Below are 13,654 nucleotides of genomic sequence, written 5' to 3'. Positions count from 1 at the left end.
ATAGACCTTGTAACTCCAGTTGTTATAAAGTTTATTGCAGGAGTTCATAGAAAAGCTTTCCCAAACACCTTACAAAAGTTGACCACATCCTGGCTAACACCAAGTGCTGTGTGATAAAATGTCTGTCTGGAACAAACCACAGCAGATGCATCGCAAACAGGCTTTGGCTGAAAACAACCCTTCTGGTTAGGTCTAAGCAAACAACTGATAATTCAGAATAGTGTAAATTTAGTCCCAAAAAGAAGTTTTAAAGGCAATGTTCTGCCAGCGAGGTATTCCTGACAGTCTGGCAGGCTGCTATATTTTTTTCACGGTGCCTCTGATCCACTTAGAGCAGCCCTATCATCTCTTGCCTTTAGGAATCTTTGGCCCACGTCCTCCTTCGTTTTTGCTGTAAAGGTCAGGCAACTGCTGCCCACACAGAAATTAGAGCAATGTGGGATAGTTTCTCAGCATTTTGCTCCATGCACAATTTAAATGATGAAAAACTTGGGACTCAAATTGTGTGTAAGGCACCTGTTGTGACTCATTTCACTTATGTCAGATTTTTTTAAAGCTTTGCTGCTTTTGAAAGGGTTGTTTCAAAATCCCTGCCATTCCTGTTCCAGAAGCAAAATTCTATTTCTTGTTTTCATTTGTCCCCAGTAAAATCAAGCAAGTTGAGGATACAGTATATAACTTCCAGAAAGCTGGACTGACATATTCTATAAATGCATTGGGAAACGGTAGGTAACACCCAAAACCAGGCAATTAATAGTGGGGCACTGTATTCAGCATATTTCTTTTTAGTATTACCTAGTTTTTATTATAGGAACCATGAAATCTACCAGTCAGGACTAGGTAGAAAACTGTAGCTTAGGTGACTGGATATAAATTAAGAAGTAAGGAAAACGAGGCCTCTGAGCATGTGCCCAAACATAATAAAACAACTGTGCCAGAAGCACATCATTTCACAATCCAATTCACTGTTGGTTTTCCCACAACCATTCTTTTTTGACAATCTATCTTAGGGAGGAAAGTTTTACTCTTCTGGTTGTTGTTAGAAAACTGGGACTCACAACCCTTGCTTATCTACTAAACATCACTCAGAGATTTACTGGTAGACCCAATTCTGCCTTCTGGTCAACCCTGAGAAATAGACCAGAATCTTACTGGTGTTCACATATGGTATATATAACTTGCTGTGGGTGATTGACCTGGTGCCAGGGCATGTTTCAGTTGTGTGCCTTATTGTGTTTACAGTTACACATCTATCAGGATTCTGTCCACAATTCTGTTGTTTTCAGCCGCGTGTTTGAGCTTATCAGGATCTTTTGAAATTTTGTTTCTGTCTTCCAAAGTATTAGCTGTTCCGCTCAATTTTGTATCATCTGCAAATCTGATAAGCATCTCCTGTGCCCTCTCCTCTGAATCATTAATAAAAAATATTGAAGAGTACCAGACCCAAGACTGAGCCCTCTGGTATCCATCCCACTTGTTACTTCCTTCCAATTTGAGAAGGAGCCATTGATAAGCACTCTCAGAGTATGATTCCGTAACCATGTATCAACCTTATAGTTGCTCTATCCAGCCCACACCTAGTTAACTTGCTAATCAGAATATCATGGGGCACTTTGTCAAAAGTGTGCTTGAATTAAAGATATGTCTACGGCATTCCCACCATCTACCAGGGAGGCTAGCTGATAAAAATAAATAAGGTAAGCTTAGTCCAGCAGGATTTGTTTTTGACAAATCCATGTTGAGTTCCAATTATTACTGTATTGTTTTCAAGGTGTTTGCAGAGTGACTGCTTTACCATCTGCTCTAGAATTTTCTCTGGGATTGATGTCAAGCTGATTCATCTGTACTTCCCAGTGTTGTGTGTGTTTAGTCGTTTAGTCGTGTCCGACTCTTCGTGACCCCATGGACCAGAGCACGCCAGGCCCTCCTGTCTTCTACTGCCTCCCGGAGTTGTGTCAGGTTCATGTTGGTTGCTTCGCAGACACTGTCCAGCCATCTCATCCTTGGTCGTCCCCTTCTCCTCTTGCCATCACACCTTCCTAACATCAAGGTTTTTTCCAAGGACTCTTTTCTTCTCATGAGATGGCCAAAGTACTGGAGCCTCAGCTTCAGGATCTGTCCTTCAAGTGAGCATTCAGGGTTGATTTCCTTTAGAACTGATAGGTTTGTTCTCCTTGCAGTCCAGGGGATTCTCAAGAGCCTCCTCCAGCACCACAATTCAAAGGCATCAATTCTTCGGCGGTCTGCTTTCTTTATGGTCCAGCTCTCACTTCCATACATCACGACAGGAAAAACCATAGCTTTGACTATTCGGACTTTTGTTGGCAAGGTGATGTCTCTGCTTTTCAAGATGCTGTCAAGATTTGTCATCGCTTTCCTCCCAAGAAGAAGGCGCCTTTTAATTTCAGGGCTGCTGTCTCCATCTGAAGTAATCATGGAGCCCAGGAAGATAAAATTTGACACTGCCTCCATATCTTCCCCTTCTATTTCCCAGGAGGTGATGGGACCAGTGGCCATGATCTTAGTTTTTTTGATGTTGAGTTTCAGACCGTTTTTTGCACTCTCCTCTTTCACTCTCATTACAAGGTTCTTTAATTCCTCCTCACTTTCTGCCATCAGAGTGGTATCATCTGCATATCGGAGGTTGTTGATATTTCTTCCGGCAATCTTAATTCCGGCTTGGGTTTCTTCCAGTCCAGCCTTCCGCATGATGTATTCTGCATATAAGTTAAATAAGCTGGGGGACAATATACAGCCTTGCCGTACTCCTTTCCCAATTTTGAACCACTCAGTTGTTCCATGACCAGTTCTAACTGTTTCTTCCTGTCCTGTTTCTCAGGAGACAGATAAAGTGGTCAGGCACTCCCATTTCTTTAAGAACTTGCCATAGTTTGCTGTGGTCCACACAATCAAAGGCTTTCGCATAGTCAATGAAGCAGAAGTAGATATTTTTCTGGAACTCTCTGGCTTTCTCCATAATCCAGCGCAAGTTAGCAATTTGGTCTCGAGTTCCTCTGCCTCTTTGGAATCCAGCTTGTACTTCTGGGAGTTCTCGGTCCACATACTGCTGAAGCCTACCTTGCAGGATTTTGAGCATAACCTTGCTAGCGTGCGAAATGAGTGCAATTGTACGGTAGTTGGAGCATTCTTTGGCACTGCCTTTCTTTGGGATTGGGATGTAGACTGATCTTTTCCAATCCTCTGGCCACTGTTGAGTTTTCCAAACTTGCTGGCATATTGAATGTAGCACCTTAACAGCATCATCTTTCAAGATTTTAAATAGTTCAACTGGAATGCCATCACCTCCACTGGCCTTGTTGTTAGCCAGGCTTTCTAAGGCCCACTTGACCTCGCTCTCCAGGATGTCTGGCTCAAGGTCAGCAACTACATTGTCTGGGTTGTCCAGGATATCCAAATCTTTCTGATATAATTCCTCTGTGTATTCTTGCCACCTCTTCTTGACGTCTTCTGCTTCTGTTAGGTCCCTCCCATTTTTGTCTTTTATCATGTTCATCTTTGCGCAAAATGTTCCTCTAATATGTCCAATTCTCAAGAGCCTCCTCCAGCACCACAATTCAAAGGCATCAATTCTTCGGCGGTCTGCTTTGGAGGTACTTCCCAGATTTCTCCTTTTTGAAGATAGGGAGAGCACTTCACCCATCCTCCATGATTTTAAGAAAATTGACAGTGATTCTGAGAGTTCTATCAATATTCTTGGGTGCAATTTTTTGGGTCTTGGATATTTGAAATCATTCAAAGAAATAAGGTATTCCTTGATTGTTGTGTGTTTTTTCAGGCTGTTTGGCCATGTTCTGGAGGTTTTTCTTCCTAATGTTTCACCAGTGTCTGTGGCCGGCATCTTCAGAGGACAGGCACTAGAATTCTGTCTGTCTGTCTATTCCTCGATTTTTTGTTTAGGAATCTCAAGCTGCAGTCCTTTCCCCCCCACGTGTGCTTCACATTTGCCTAGCAGGTCATGGACTGCCTTTTGGAAAACACCACCTAAAATAAGAATTCAGCACCTTTGCCTTTACTTTGTCTTCTGTTACCATTTTCCCATCTCTACTGAGTAGCTGAGCTGCTGTTCCTTTTGTCTTACTGTGCACATACCTTTTGTTGCTTTTAGTGTCTCTTGCTAACCTCAGCTCATTCCCAAATTCTGTCTTTCTAACGCCAATTCTTTGCCACTTGTCTGTACTCATCCTTTGTGGGGTGGCCTTCCTTGTACTTCCTATACATATAATTTTTTTGTTTTCAGGTCCTCTCTGACCTTTTTGTGAAGCCACATTGGTCTTTTTTGCTGTCTTTCATCTTTTTTCTTCCTTTTTGGAATTGTTTGCAATTGTGCCTTTAGAATTTTAAGACACTCCTACCCATATTGGACTCCTTTTCTTGTTAGGATACCTGCCATGTGACCTTACTTGTCATTGAGTTTATTAAAATCACCTTTCCTAAAAATCCAGTGTATACGTGCAGCTACATCCCACTTTTGCTTCCTTTGAATTTAGGAACTCCAGTATAACATGATCATTTCCCTCCAAAGTTCCCCTTAAAGTCATTTCATCCACCAAATTATCTCTCAAAATCAAGTCCAGAAGAGCTTCTCCTAGGGTTTCTTCCACAATTTGTTTGTTGGAGAAAATAACCCACACAAACCAGAAACTTCTTGGAAGTGCTGTAAGTGGCAGAATTTGCCTCCCAATAGATAGCATTGTGTCTCTTTGGAATTAATACAATTTGTTTTTAAAGGCTTCATCCATATCTTCTCCTTGACTGGGCAGTGGGTAGCACACACCAGCTATCACCTTCTTTTTTATTTTTAAACAATTTATATTAATCTAGGTTCTCTCAATGGGACAACCAAGCTAATTCTCATGTATTTCTGTGCAGGAATAAGTATTTCCTAAACGATATGTATTTCTGATGTATAGTGCAACCCCTTTCTATTCTTTCTGCTCTTTTTGAACAATTTATATCCTTCAATTGCTATATTCCAGCCATGGGAGTCATCCCACCAAGTTTCAGTTATCTCTATCAAGTCACATTTACACTCCTGAATGAAGATTTCCAGTCCTTCTTGTTTGTTTTCCACACTCCTGGCATTCACATATAGGCACAGGAGACTGTGTGGTTTGTTACCTGCTTTCCTTTATACATTTCCTTCACAATCATGTATGAGATAAACTATTCTTATAACCACTTGGTAAGGAAGGATAGATAATTATTCCCAAATTCTGTTACTAGGGTGGAATTGAAGCTAGAAGGTTAGGACTGCATAAAAGCACTAGCTGAGAATCACTATGGTATAACAAGGTGTTGATCTGGGACCTTGAAGGTTTCTACTCTCACCCCTCCTCCAAACCATGATAGAATTATTTCAATACGAATCCAAGGTAGTCCTTTCAACATCACAGTAATCCAAGGTTATGCACCAACCACCAATGCTAAAGAGGCTGAAATTGACCAATTCTATGAAGATTTATAACACCTTCTAGAACTGACACCAAAGAAAAATGTTCTTGTCATTATAGGGGACTGGAATGCTAAAGTAGGGAGTCAAGAGGTAAAAGGAACAACAGGGAAGTTTGGCCTTGAAGTTCAAAACAAAGCAGGGCAAAGGTTAATAGAGTTTTGTCAAGAGGACAAGCTGATCATCACAAACACTCTTTTCCAACAACACAAGAGGCGACTCTATACATGGAAATCAGCAGATGGGCAATAATGAAATCAGATTGATTATGTTCTCTGCAGCCAAAGATGGAGAAGCTCTATACAGTCAGCAAAAACAAGACCTGGAACTGATTATGGCTCTGATCATCAGTTTCTTATAGCAAAATTCAAGCTTAAACTGAAGAAAGTAGGAAAAAACACTGGGCTAGTCAGGTATAATCTAAACCAAATCCCTTATGAATACACAGTGGAAATGAAGAACAGATTTAAGGAACTAGATTTGGTGGACAGAGTGCCTGAAGAACTATGGATGGAGGTCTGTAATATTGTACAGGAGGCAACAACAACAACCATCCCATAGAAAAGGAAATGCAAAAAAGCAAAGTGGCTGTCCAACGAGGCCTTACAATTAGCAGAGAAGAGAAGGGAAACAAAATGCAAGTGAAGATAGGGAAATTTCCAGAAAATTGAATGCAGACTTCCAAAGAATAGCAAGGAGAGACAAGAGGGCCTTCTTAAATGAACAGTGCAAAGATATAGAGGAAACTAATAGAAAGGGAAAAACCAGAGATCTGTTCAAGAAAATTAGAGATATTAAAGGAAGATTTTGTACAAAGATGGACATGATAAAGGACAAAAATGGGGGGGATCTCACAGAAGCAGAAGACATCAAGAAGAGGTGGCAAGAATACACAGAGGAATTATAACAGAAAGATCTGGATGTCCCGGACAACCCAGATACGGTGGTGCCTCACACAGCGAGGTTAATCCATTCCGGATTAACCCTCGCTGTGTGAAAGCATCACTGAAAGGGGCAGAAAAGCCCATTGGAACGCATTAAACAGTGTTTAATGCGTTCCAATCGGCTGCTGTACTCACCGTTCAGTGATGTTTTGCAATGGCCGGCAGCCATTTTTGCGCCCTCCCCTTGCTTAACAAGGGCGCGAAAACGCTGTGTGTGGCCATTTTGCAGCTTCCGGTGGCCATTTTGTAGCCGCTGAACAGCTGATCGGCGGGTCGCAAAGCGAATGTCGGTAAGCGAACCGCTTACCGCCCTTCGCTCTGCGATTTTTTCCCTATTGAGGCATTGTTATGCGATCGCATTTGCGATCGCAAAAACGGCCTCGTAGAGCGAATTCATCACTCTACAGTGCACTCGTTGTGCGAGGCACCACTGTAGTGTGGTTGCTGACCTTGAGCCAGACATCCTGCAGAGTGAAGTCAAGTGGGCCTTAGAAAGCATGGCTAACAAGAACGCCAGTGGAGGTCATGGCTTTTCATCTTAAAAGATCACGCTGTTAAGGTACTACACTCAATATGCCAGCAAGTCTGGAAAACTCAGCAGTGGCCAGAGGACTGGGAAAGATCAGTCTACATCCCAATCCCAAAGAAGGGCAGTGCCAAAGAATGCTCCAACTACCGTACAATTGCACTCATTTCACACACTTGCAAAGTTATGCTCAAAATTCTCCAAGGTAGGCTTCAGCAGTACGTTGACCAAGAACTCTCAGGAGTACAAACTGGATTTTGAAGGGGGAGAGGAACTTGAGATCAAATTGCTAACATGCGCTGGATTACAGAGAAAGCCAGAGAGTTCAAGAAAAACATCTACTTCTGCTTCATTGACTATGCAAAAGCCTTTGACTGTGTGGACTACAGCAAACTATGGCAAGTCCTTAAAGAAATGGGAGTGCCTGACCACCGTATCCATCTCCTAAGAAATCTGTATGTGGGACAGGAAGCAATAGTTAGAACTGGATATGGAACAAGTAATTGGTTCAAAATTGGGAAAGGAGTACAACAAGGCTGTATAGTATCTCCCTGCTTATTTAATTTATATGCAGAATACATCGTGTGAAAGGCAGGACTGGAGGAATCCCAAGCCAGAATTAAGATTGCTGGAAGAAATATCAACAACCTCAGATATGCAGATGATACCAATATGATGGCAGAAAGTGAGGAGGAATTAAAGAACTTCTGAATGAAGGTGAAAGAGGAGAGCGCAAAAAATGGTCTGAAGATAAAAATCAAAAAACCCTAACATCATGGCCACTGGTCCCATCACCTCCTGGCAAATAGAAAGGGAAGATACAGAGGCAGTGACAGATTTTACTTTCTTGGGTTCCATGATCACTGCAGATGGTGACAGCAGCCACGAAATTAAAAGATGCCTGCTTCTTGGGAGGAAAGTGATGACAAACCTAGACAGCATCTTAAAAAGCAAAGACATCACTTTGCCGACAAAGGTCCGCATAGTCAACGCTATGGTTTTTCCAGTAGCGATGTATGGAAGTGAGAACTGGACCATATAGAAGGCTGACCGCTGAAGAATTTATGTTTTTGAATTGTGGTGCTGGAGGACACTCTTGAGAGTCCCCTGGACTGCAAAGAGAACAAACCTATCAACTCTGAAGGAAATCAACCCTGAGCGCTCACTGGAAGGACAGATCCTGAAGCCGAGGCTCCAATACTTTGGCCATCTCATGAGAAGAGAAGACTCCCTGGAAAAGACCCTGATGTTGGGAAAGTGTGACGGCAAAAGGAGAAGGGGACGACAGAGGATGAGATGGATGGACAGTGTCATTGAAGCGACCAACATGAATTTGACCCATCTCCGGGAGGCAGTGGAAGACAGGAGGCCCTGGCATGCTCTGGTCCATGAGGTCATGAAGAGTTGGACATGACTTAATGACTAAACAACAACAAATGCCATCCTAAAATGTTAGATTGAAAAAGAAGTCCCATTCCTTGTCTCTCAACCTTCCACAGCATTGCACTGGTTTTTCTTTTCTCTGCATGTGGAAGATATCACTTTCCAGGAGCAAAATCAAGACTTCTTTTGTGCCTCAGTCTTTTTTCTCATCTGATGTTGAACTCCATAACATTGGGAACTGGGTTGCCTCCCACTTCCCACCCCCAACAGAGTTCTTTTTCACAGCAGAATAAATCAGCCCATAAAGCTTTGTTTTCTGGGGCATGAATAAGCAATGCTGCAACTGTCTCCACATCATACAGTTTTAAATGAAAAAGACTCCAGAAAGTGAAAAAAAAGTGTTGGCAACCCAGATGTGAATGTATTTTTGCTTGAGCATTTATAACGAAAACAGTTTGTCAGCAAATCTTCTATATTCTGGATCAGCAGAAACACCAATCATAGAATCATAGAAAAGTGAAGTTGGGAGGGGCCTACAAGACCACCCCTACTCAGTGCAGGAACACAATTAAAGCATATCTGCCAGGTGGTTGTCTATATTTCTTCTGAATGCCTCCAGTGTTGGAGCACTCACCAACTCCCGAGGTAACTGGTTCCACTGTCGCGCTGCTCTAACAGTTAGGGAGCTTTTCAACCGAAATCTGGCTTCCTTTAACTTGAGCCCATTGTTGCGTGACCTGCACTCTGGGATGATCAAGAACAAATCTTGCCCTTCTTCTGTATGACAGACTTTCAAATATTTGAAATTGCTATCATATCACCCCTCAGTCTTCTTTTCTCAAGGATAAATGTGTCAAATTCTTTCAGCCGTTCCTCATAAGGCTTGGTTTCCAGCCCCCTGATCATCCTTGTAACCCTCCTCTGAACTTGTTCCAATTTGTTAGCATCCTTCTTGAAGTGTGGTGTCCAGAACTGGACACAATACTCAAGGTGAGGCCTAACCAGTGCTGGAGGGGGACTAGCACCTTGTGGGATTTGGAAACTACACCGCCTCCCAGTTAGATTAATCATCACCCTCTGAGTACAATTGTGTATCCACCTGAAACTTGATCTATCCAGCCCACATCTAGTTAGTTTACTAATCAGGAGATCATGGGGCACTTTGTTAATAGCTTTGCTGAAGTCAAGATATACTACATCTACAGCATTCCCTCTGTCTCTTAGGGAGGTAACCTGATCAAAAAATGAGATCAAATTAGTTTGGCAGGATTTGTTCTTGACAAATCCGTGTTCGCTTCTAGTTACTGCTGCATAGTTTTCTAGGTGCTTGCACAATGACTGTTTTATTATCTGTTCCAGAATTTTGCCTGGGGTTGATGTCAGTTTGACTGTCCTGTAGTTCCCAGGTTCCTCTTTTTTGCCCGTTTTGAAGATGGGGACAACATTGGTTCTCCTCCAATCCTCTGGCACCATGCCCACTTCCTATAATTTCAGGAAAACAATGGATAATGGTTCTGAGAGTTCTTCAGCCAGTTCCCTTAGTACTCTCGGATGCAGTTCACCCCGACTTGGAGATTTGAACTTGTTCAAGGTGGTAAGGTGTTTCTTGACTATCTGTTTATCTATCTCCAGCTGCAATCCTGTCCCCCCCCCCCCACTTGCACTTCCGATTTGTTTGGAAGTTCATAGTCTGTCTTATGGGAAAAGACTGAACTAGAATAGGAATTGACCACCTCTGCCTTTTCTTTGTCCTCTGTTATCATTTTTCCATCTCCGTCGCGGAGCTGTGTCACTATGTCTTTTGTTTGTTTTTTGCTACTCACATACCTGAAGAATGCTTTTTTAAATTGCTTTTAGTGTCTCTAGCTAACCTCAGCTCATTCTCAGCTTTTGCCCTCCTAATGCCATCCCTGCATTTCCTTGCTACTTGTCTGGACTCCTCCTTGGTGTCCTGGCCTTCTTTCCATTTCCCGTACATGTCTTTTTTGGTTTTTAGTTTCCTCCCTGAGCTTTTTGTGAAGCCACACTGGCCTTTTTTTCTTGTTGGAATTATTTGTAGTTGTGCCTTTAGAATTTCTTTTTAAAGAAGCTCCCACCCTTCTTAGGCTCCTTTTCTTGTTAGGATCTCCTGCCACGGGACCTTACTTATCGTTGTTCTGAGATTATTAAAATTGGCTTTTTAAAAATCCAGCAGATGTGTGTGGCTCTACTCTGCTTTTGTTTCCTTTGAAATCCAAAATTCTAGAAGGACATGGTCAATCTCACCTAGAGTTCCCCGTACTTCCACTTCCCCCACCAAGTCATCTCTGTTGGTCAGTATCAAGTAAAGCAGTGGTTCTTAACCTTTGTTACTCGGATGCTTTTGAACTGCAACTCCCAGAAACCCCAGTCAGGACAGCTGGTGATGAAGGCTTCTGGGAGTTGCAGTCCAAAACTCCTGAGTAACCCAAGGTTAAGAACCAGTGAAGGAAAGGATAGCAAATCCTCTAGTTTCTTTCTCCACTTTTTGTAGGAGAAAATTATCAGCCACACAAGCCAGGAATTTCTTTGAAGGGCCATACTTGGCAGAATTTGCATCCCAACATATATCTGGATAATTGAAATCTCCCATCACTACTATGTCGTGTCTCTTTGAAAACCCTGCAATTTGTTTTTCAAAAGTTTCATCCACTTCCTCTCTTTGATTGGGCAGTCAGTAGTAGACTCCAACTACCAAGTTCCTTTTCTTTTTTGCCTCAACTAGATTGATCCAGATGCTCTTGATGAGACAATCACTATCCTCCTCCTCCTCTATTTCTGTGCAGGAATGTGTATTTTTGACATATACAGTGGGGCCTTGCATTGCGACGTTAATTCATTCCACAAAAATCGCTGTTGAATGAAAACGTCGCTATGTGATATTAAAAAGCCCATAGAAACACATTAAAACCTGATTAATGCTTTCCTAGGGGCTTAAAACTCACAGTTCAGCGAAGATCCTCCATAGCGCAGCCATTTTCAGTGCCTTTTAAGCGAGGACTCCGTCCCAGAAAACAACGGGCGTCCATTTTGTTTACCCGGTGGCCATTTTGAAACCGCTGATCAGCTGTGTGAAAATGGTCGCTTTGCGACGATCGGTTCCCAAAGCAGGGAACTGATCATCGCAAAGCGAAATTCCCCCATAGGGAACATCGCAAAGCGATCGCTTTTGCAATCTCAAAGAGTTCATCACAAAGCGATTTCGTCGCTAAACGGAGTGCTCGCTAAGCGAGGCACCACTGTACTGCAACTCCACCTCCCATTTTATTCTCTCTGTTCTTTTTGATCAGTTTCTATCCTTCAATTCCTGTATTCCAGTCTTGGTAGTCATCCCACCAAGTTTCAGTTAATCCTATCAAATCATACTTCCTCTCCTGAATTAAAATTTCCATTTCTTCTTGTTTGTTTCCCATACTCCTGGCATTCATATACAACCACTGGAGGTATGTGATTTGTGGCCTGTTTGTACATTTTTTAAAAATATTATGATTATTATGATGATGATTGTTATGTTTATTGTGATTATTATTATTAATGTTATCAATGTTGCCCTTTTGATCACTTTAGTCCATTCCTCTTATTGTGTGTAAGGCTTCATCTCCCTTTAACTCTGTGCTTGCGTCTCTCTCCCCCTTCCAATTCAGTTTAAAGCCCTCCTGATGAAGTTCTTCATGCTGTGGGCAAACATATACTTCCCAGTCCTTGCTAGATGCAAACTGTCTTTTGCTAGCAGGCCTTCTTCCAGGAAGCTTAGCCCATGATCCCAAAAACCAAATCCCTCTCATTGACGCCACCTTCATAGCTAGTTATTCATCCAGAGGATCTTCCTTTCTCTGTAGATTCCTCTTCCGAGCACCGGTAGGATGGAAGAAAAAAACTATCTGGGCCCCAAAGTCCTTGAGTTTCCTTCCCAGAGCATCAAAGTCAGGTGTGATTTCTTGGTAGCTGCTCTTGGCTGTGCAATTTGTTCCCACGTGGACAAGAAGAAAGGGATATGTATCTGTAGGTTTTATGAGTGATGGCAATGCTTCCATCAGATCCCTTATCTGTCCTCCAGGGAGACAGCATACCTGGTGAGTCCATGGATCCTCCCGGCAAATTTCGGTCTCAATTCCACGTAGCAGGGAGTCTCCTACTATAACTACTCTCTTCTTTTTGTAGGGTGTGGGTTCAGCAACTGTATTCTGCTAAGCTTCAGCCCTACTCATGTCCTCCTGTGGGGTCTCCTCTGCATCCTGTCCGACAGACTCTTCTTCAAGTAACTGAAAGTGGTTTTGTAGTTCCACCAGAAAAGAGTGTCGTCGTCTTCTTTTGCTCCTAACTGTAATTCTTTTCCATGGTGGTTCCTCCACTATGTTTGTAGCCTCTACAGCATTTTCCTCCACTGCAATGTTTTGTTTTTCTTCCATCAGCAGTGCCCCCTCTGACAGCTGCTGCTGCTCAAGAGTTCTATCAGTGTAGGCTTCATCTTCCCTTATAGCCTTGAGTGTGGCTATGTACTTGCTGCTTCAGGTCTCTGACTTTCTTGTCCAACAGTGCCACCAGTTTACACTTGTTACATGTACATATACAGCATTTTGCACTCAGTAACAAAGACGAACATAGCACAAATGTTGCAGGTAAGCACAACTGAGTTGTCTCCACTCTCCATAATCCCTTCTAGCTTTTTCACTTTCAGCTGTTTGTTTAGGATACCTGTCCCTCTTGTTTTGTTAGTTTAAATGTATTTGTACATGTACCCAAGGAACCAAAAAAGTTTGTTTAGGGCCTCCCCCTTGGCCTTCCCTGGCAAACCCCTGTGGCAAACTCCCTGTTTGCTCTCCTATTTGCAAGCTCTTGTCATGAGCTCCTTGGGTCTGCCTTTAGCTTTATTTGTCAGCTGGGATCTGCCCGGAGTCAGGAATCAAAATGGATCTCCTTTCACAAGACTGCCGAAGATTTTTCTTCTAAAGGGATGACTGTGCCTACTTGTACTACAGATAAACATTCATGACAAATAAAAAGAGCTCCCCAGGCCTAAAATTTCTTTTCTGGAAGACCCATAGCTCAGTTGGTAGAATTTGTGTTTACCTGCCTGCAGAATGTTCCAGGGTCCACCCATTTCCAGGTAAGGGTGGAAATTACTCCTGGAAAGGCATAGTCCGTCGGTATACACTAGTAGTTCCCAACCCTGGATCCCCAGATGTTCTTGGAGTAAAACCTCTAGAAGCTTTCACCACTAGTGCTGGCCTGGATTTCTGGGAGTTGTAATCCAAGAACATGTGAGGACCCAAGGTTGAGAACCACTGGTATAGACTAAACTTCCCCTGCTGA

This window comes from Pogona vitticeps, chromosome 6, assembly GCF_051106095.1.
Source record: "Pogona vitticeps strain Pit_001003342236 chromosome 6, PviZW2.1, whole genome shotgun sequence".
NCBI classification, from domain to species: Eukaryota; Metazoa; Chordata; class Lepidosauria; order Squamata; family Agamidae; genus Pogona; species Pogona vitticeps.
Note: the sequence above shows the minus strand (reverse complement) of the source record.